Raw genomic sequence first — 6,640 nt, forward strand, 5'->3', positions numbered from 1 at the left:
CCAATACTGTAAATTCAAATAGGTGTTAATAAAATCCATCATAACAAATAAAATACAAAAAAATAATTTTCTGCATAATCCAGAGAATTTAGGACCCAGCTGGCAAGCATTTTAAGAGACATTTAATTAGATAATATTTCACTGTAAGTCACAAACATTTACTACATATCAAGCACCATGCTAAAAACTTTACATGTTTTATAACATTTCATTCTCACAATGACCCTGTAGTGTAGGGTCTATTAGGGAAGAAGAAACTAATACTCCAAGAGTTTATGTAACATGCTCAGTATCACATTACTAGTAAAATATTCAGTCAAATCCAGGCAGGCCTTTTTCAGCATTTAAGTTGGTTTCTTCTCTTGTAGAGCTAATACTCTTGACCTATAAAATAATCTACAGTTTTATTAAATGTTCATCAGCTCTTTACTATGTTATTATGTCTCACTCTAAAGCATAATAATTAAGGGGTTGCAGAAGACTTTTTCAAGGATGAATTAAAGAGATTTGTTTCAATTTGAGGAAGACAAAAATGGTAATAGAACTGGAAATTAATAAAACGTTATTACCAGAATGTTGTACTACTCCCAACAAGAATTTTTAAAAGTAGAATTTTAAAAAAAAGTAGAATTAATCTGCAGATTGTGGTTTATTTTTACAGTGAGAGAAGGAAAATTTTAAGTATCAAATTTTTACTCACCTTAGTCTTGGAAAGTGACTTATAGTTTATGTACCTCAGTGAGACAGGACCCAACTCCCCTGACTCCTGTCTAGGGCTGCCTACATTTTATCATACTACCATTTAGAGTCATATTACAAGATTTCTTAAGATCCTTACATTATGCTCAAATTGGATAAACTGTGATTTGCATAAACATGCAGGGATACAGTCTCTACCAGCTTTAATAAAGAGGAAGGAAATAATTTCTCTCTCATACACACACATCCTCACATAGCTGTTGAGAGTATGGCATCAGACTTCTTTGCTATTCCTGTTATCTAGAAATAGGAGAGGGACCTTGGGTGCCCCTGCCAGTTCTCCAAGAGGCATGCCCAAGAGCTGAACTCAGCTGCCACGCACAGTGATTCAGCAATTTACTAGCAGAATATATGACAGAGAGAAGAAGGAGAATTTCTTCATCCTGGATTTAGGTAGGCAACATTTCTCATTGTGGACAAATACAGAAATATCTAGAGTTGTTAATGTGATCTTTATTACAAAGCTGCTAATGTGTGCAACTGGTTAATTTCAGACAAGAAAAAAAAGAAAAAACCTTATATGCTTTAACTGAACATTTAGAATGTAGAAACTGATTTTCATAAGTTCATGCCAAAAAAAAAAAAGAATTTAAATTAAGTAGTGATTACAGAAATGTAACTATATTATATGGCTAAAGACATGAGAGATTTTTTTTTTCTTAGTTATGAGATGTGTGTTATCTTTATTTCTAACAGACATCTGGGAGACAGATTGGTAACTTTGTTAATCCTATTTTACAGAAGAGGAAGAGGAGGCAACAAAACATTAAAGGAATACTTCTTAAGCCATGTGACAGGAGGTACCACATGTACAGCATTGCTTCCTAAAATCAGACTGTGCCTCTCCAGACAATACCCATTTTATTAAAATGAAATATCAACTCTTTCTCAAACTGTCAAGTTAAAAAAAGCAAACTTTAATGCGAACTCTATTAATCTTTCTATTAAATGATTCATTGTCTATGTGAAATGGCTCCATCAAGGAATGAAAGGTAATGGCCTTTGAAAAACAACTCTTTTTTCCAAGAAAACATTGGCCTTCTAGAAGACAACTGTTTGTGACAGCTTGGGTGTGTGACTTGCTTAAGAGGGAAAAAAAAGTGCAGCTCTCCAAGAGGAAAATGGAAATCAGTAGTGGAGAGAGAAAAAGAAAGACTTTCAAAGCTTGTCTCTAAATTCCTTTTTGAGATTCACATGAGCACTTTAGCTCTAGAACAATGTTTCCAGAAACACAATCTATCAATAATGACATTTATAGGTCAATTACTGTTACCTGGGGAATTTGGTCTACTCTTATTTTACAGCATATCTGCCAAAAAAAAAAAAAATCATATATGGCATGTTTTGACTTGGCTCTAAGCTTTCTAAAAGCTTTTCTTTCTTCTTCAGCTGAAACTCTGAAACTTACCTGCTACCATCCTGGCCCAAAGCCAGTTCATCATTAAATCTACACTGTGCTCTACTTCTCTGTATTCCAGCCAGCCTCCTATTTCAGATTTTGGCACAAATGACAAAGTGCTGATAGAGAAGCCACAAAATGTTAAGATGAGGTCATTTGGGAAGAGGCAGGTAGAGGAAAGTATGGAATTTCTTGGTTAAAGCCTGAGAAAGACCAAATAAGCAAGAACACTCCATTGCCAAAGAACCAACAGACAGACTCCCTTGGGGCTACTGTGATGATGATCCAGTGTCTTCAGAGTTGCTAAGACAACTTGATCAATGGATTTAGAAGGACCACTTTTTTGTCTCCTGGGAGAAAGGCAGTTAGGGAATCTTTTTTAGTATTCAGTCATAGGTTGCCCTAATGTTAAAGAACCTGCCTGCCAATGCAGGAGACATAAGAGCTGTGGGTTTGACCCTGAGTCAGGAAGATTCCCTGGAGAAGAGGATGACAACTCATTCCAGTATTCTTGCCTAGAGAATCCCATGGAAGAGAAGCCTGGGAGCTACAGTCCATAGGGTTGCAAAGAGTCAGACATGGCTGAAACAACTTAGCACACATTTATTTCTTTATCCAGACATCCCTTTACTAACTAATTCAACTAGCGATTTAAGATCAACTTTATTTTAAAATTTAATGGAAGTGCAAATTACTTGGGAATCTTGTTAAAATACACTCTTGGATTCAGGAATCTGGGGTGGGCTCAAAGTTCTGCACTTCTCCTCAGCTGCCAGGTGATACCTACATTGTTCCTCCAAGGGCAGGAAAGAAATAAAGTTGACTCTTGAACAGCAAAGGGGCTGCAGGTGCCAACCCTCTGCACAGTAAAAAAACCTGTGTGTATAACTTATTCTCAGTCCTTTGTTCATGAGGTTCCTCTGCATCTGTGATTCTGTGGATTTAACCAACCACAGGTTGTATAGTACAGTAGTACTTACTATTGAAAAAAATATCACAGAAGTGGACCCAGTTCAAACATGCTTTGTTTAAGGGTCAAAGTGTGCATTCACCGTACTTTCCATTCCCCTACACCAGTGGTTTTCAAACTTGTGAAAAAATGCAAATTCTTAGGCCCAAGAATCCAAATCTGAGTTTGGATTCAGCAACCTTTCAATTTTTGAGCCCCAAGGTGACTGTGTTGTATGTTCAAGTTTCAGAACCATTGTTCTTAAAACTGGGCTGTGCATTAGAATCACTTGAGGACCTTGCAGGTTGAATTGTTTCCCACACAAAAAAAGAGAGATTGAGGTCCTAGCCCAAGATACTTTAACTGTGACCTTATTTGGAGATAGTCTTTGCAGATGGAATCAAGTTAAGACGAGGTCAGACTTGATATGTGTGGGTCCCAAATCCCATGGGGGCTTCCCAGGTGGCTCAGTGGTAAAGAATGCGCTTGCCAATGTAGGAGACTTAGACACGGGTTCCATCCCTGGGTCAGGAAGATCTCCTGGTGTTGGAAATAGCAACCCACTCCAGTATTCCTGCCTGAGAGGAGTCTGGCAGGCTACAGTCCATGGGGTCACAAAGAGTTGGACACGACTGAGCACACACACATTCACACACAAACAATTCCAATGACCACTGTCTGTATGAGAAGAATGGGATTTGGAGACATGGACACAGGAGAGAAAGCTATGCAAGGAAAAAGGCAGAAATTAGAGAGATGAAGCTATCAGCCAGGAAATGTCAACAATAACCGGCAAGCAGCAGAGGTTAGGAGAGAAGCATGCAACAGATAGACTCTCTCCCAGAGCCCTCAGAGGAAGCATGGCCTGCCAGCCCCTTGACTGCATATTTCTAACCTTCAGGACACTGAGAGAAGGAATGTCTGTTATCTGAAGTCACCAAATCTATAGTATTCTGTTATGGCAGCCACAGGAAAGGAATTAAAGAGCTTTAGAAAACAAACAAAAATATATTCCCTTATCAAAGGCTTACCAGGTGGCGCTGGTAGTGAAGAATCTTCCTGTGAATACAGGAGATGGAGACTTAAGAGATGTAGGTTCAATCTCTGGGTCAGGAAGATCTCCTAGAGGAGGAAATGACAACCCCCTCCAGTATTCTTGCTTGGAGAATCCCATGGCCAGAGGAGCCTGGTGGCCTACAGCCCATGGGGTCACAAAGAGTTGGACACAACTGAGCACACACACTAATGATGAGTTCCTTACCAGTTAAATCAGTCTCGGGATGGGGCCTCTGAATGAAGGCTTTTAAAATCTCCCTCAAGGGATTCCAACATTGTTTATACTTAATTTCACAATAGATAAAAAAAATACTACAAGCAGTGGTATATCAGTATAAGGTTATATATAAGTTTTTTAAGTATCAAAATCAGTTATATAGCCAGGAAGTATACTAAGGGCAGTATTTCTCAGAGTTTGGTCAGGGAAACACTTAGAATTGCCTAAAGTCTGAATCAAGTGGGTTCTGGGCCTCATCTCAAATGTAAGGACTAGATTCTCCTGAAGTAGGGCCTGAGCACAGGCTTCCCTGGTGGCTTGGATGTTAAAAAAAAAAAAAAAAATCCACCTGCAATGCAGGAGACCCAGGTTTGATCCCTGGGTCAGGAAGATCCCCTGGAAAAGGGAATGGCTACCCACTCCAGTATTCTTGCCTGGAGAATCCCATGGACAGAGGAGCCTGGAAGTCCATGGGATCACAAAGAGTCAGACTTGACGGAAGTGACCAAGTACACAGCACCTGAGTAGCACAAGTTCTTAAGCTTCCTTGAGGTGATCTCTATGCACACTGAAGTTTGAAAGCCACCTCTGTAGAGGTGATTGAGCTGGCTTGAGTCAATGGGAACAACCTCCCTAAGGACGAAGAAGTTGGAGGAACCTAGGAAGGGAGCAGGAGTGAATACTGTCATCAGAAGCTGTGAAGCTGTGAAGCTCGCCCAGTCTGACTCTTTGCGACCCCATGGGTTGTAGCCTACCATGCTCCTCCGTCCGTGGGATTCTCCAGGCAAGAATACTGGAGTGGGTTGCCATTTCCTTCTCCAAGAGATCTTCCCAACCCAGGGATTGAACCCGGGTCTCCCACATTGTAGGCAGACGCATTACCATCTGAGCCACCAGGGAAGAGGAAATGTTAATAAACAGCCCCTGGAGCAAAGAAGGGCCATTTCTAGAACCTGATGGACATCAGGTAGAGCTGGTGAGTGAATAGAGAACTTGGAATGCTTGAAGGAACACCATCAGTGTCCCCTGGTAGCTGAGTTGAAATGCAGAATCATGGGATCACTGCAGTCTTACTGAATCAGACACAGCATTTTTAACAAGATCTCTAGATAATACAAATGTGTGTTTTATGTTGAGAAGCACTGTCCCGGTGGCAGTAAGAAATCCATCAGAAGTTTATGAGCCAAGAAGTGATATGATAAAATTATGCATGAGTAGTCTTAGCTTAGTGGGGATGTTTAGGGTAAACTGGGAAGCTTGCAGAGCTTTCCCATAAAAACTTCTCTAATGATGGAAATGTCCTGCATCTGCACTGTTCAATACATTAGCATTAGCACTACTGAGCACTTGAGATGTAGCTGCTGTGACAGAGAAGCCAAACTTCTTATTTTTTTATGATTTTAATTAATTTACATTTAAGTTGCCACATGTGATAGCAGCAATTACATTAGATAATACAAGTTTGGAGGCTAAGACTAGTTAGGAGGAATCAGTGGCCAGAGGATTCTCTGGTTGCACCTGTGGGTATGAACTGTCATACATCAGGTTAGTTCTCATACCATTTTCATATGCGCTAAGGGGGGAAAAAAAAACAGGCAATCCAATTTTCTGTTGAATAGAGAAATTTGTTAATGATTGTTTAATTGTGCCTACATTCCACTTTCAACTATAAAGGATCTAATTATCCCTTCTAACTCTTATGCCCATTGCTTTCTTTTCTTTCCTTTACACTTTGCTATTGACATTCGTTGGCCTGTCACTATTACTTGCCAGAGTGTCAACAAAGACAAAATTTTGTTACAAGGGATCTAACTAGTAAAGGAAAAAAGATATTATTTGTCAATCTGAACTTTTGGTTTGGGTTTATAAAGTCAACTACAGATGTCTCTTGCTCCCAAAATTCATTGTTTTTTCCTTTCACAAGTAATCTGTTTACACGAGCAACAGGTAAGATGGGAGTGACATACCCTTGATTATAACTAGTAGGGTTTGTATAGCTTCCCAATACTGGATGAAGAGATGGAAGAACACGGTTGTGAGCCCAGGCAGGCTGTAACATTTGCTCTGGCTAATTTAGCCTGGCCTACTGTCCCCCTTTCTTATTTCATAACCCTCTCTTGTTTATTCCATGCTCAGGAAGCCACAACCCATCTAAGTTACTCTGAAGCTACATCTGTACTTTTTTAAAAAAATTTATTTATTTATTTTAATTGGAGGCGAATTACTTTACAATATTGTAGTGGTTTTGCCATACATTGAC

At 39.6% G+C, this 6,640-nt stretch overlaps 1 long non-coding RNA gene across 1 annotated transcript; it reads left to right on the forward strand.

Moving 5' to 3' along the window:
* The first annotated feature begins 1,036 nt into the window (after positions 1-1,036).
* Positions 1,037-1,823, forward strand: LOC120858998. Its single transcript, XR_005720019.1, has 2 exons — positions 1,037-1,152; positions 1,501-1,823. It is a non-coding gene; the product is annotated as an uncharacterized LOC120858998 (long non-coding RNA).
* The last annotated feature ends 4,817 nt before the right edge of the window (positions 1,824-6,640 follow it).

This window comes from Oryx dammah, unplaced genomic scaffold (genome assembly GCF_014754425.2).
Source record: "Oryx dammah isolate SB20612 unplaced genomic scaffold, SCBI_Odam_1.1 HiC_scaffold_2, whole genome shotgun sequence".
Lineage (NCBI taxonomy): Eukaryota > Metazoa > Chordata > Mammalia > Artiodactyla > Bovidae > Oryx > Oryx dammah.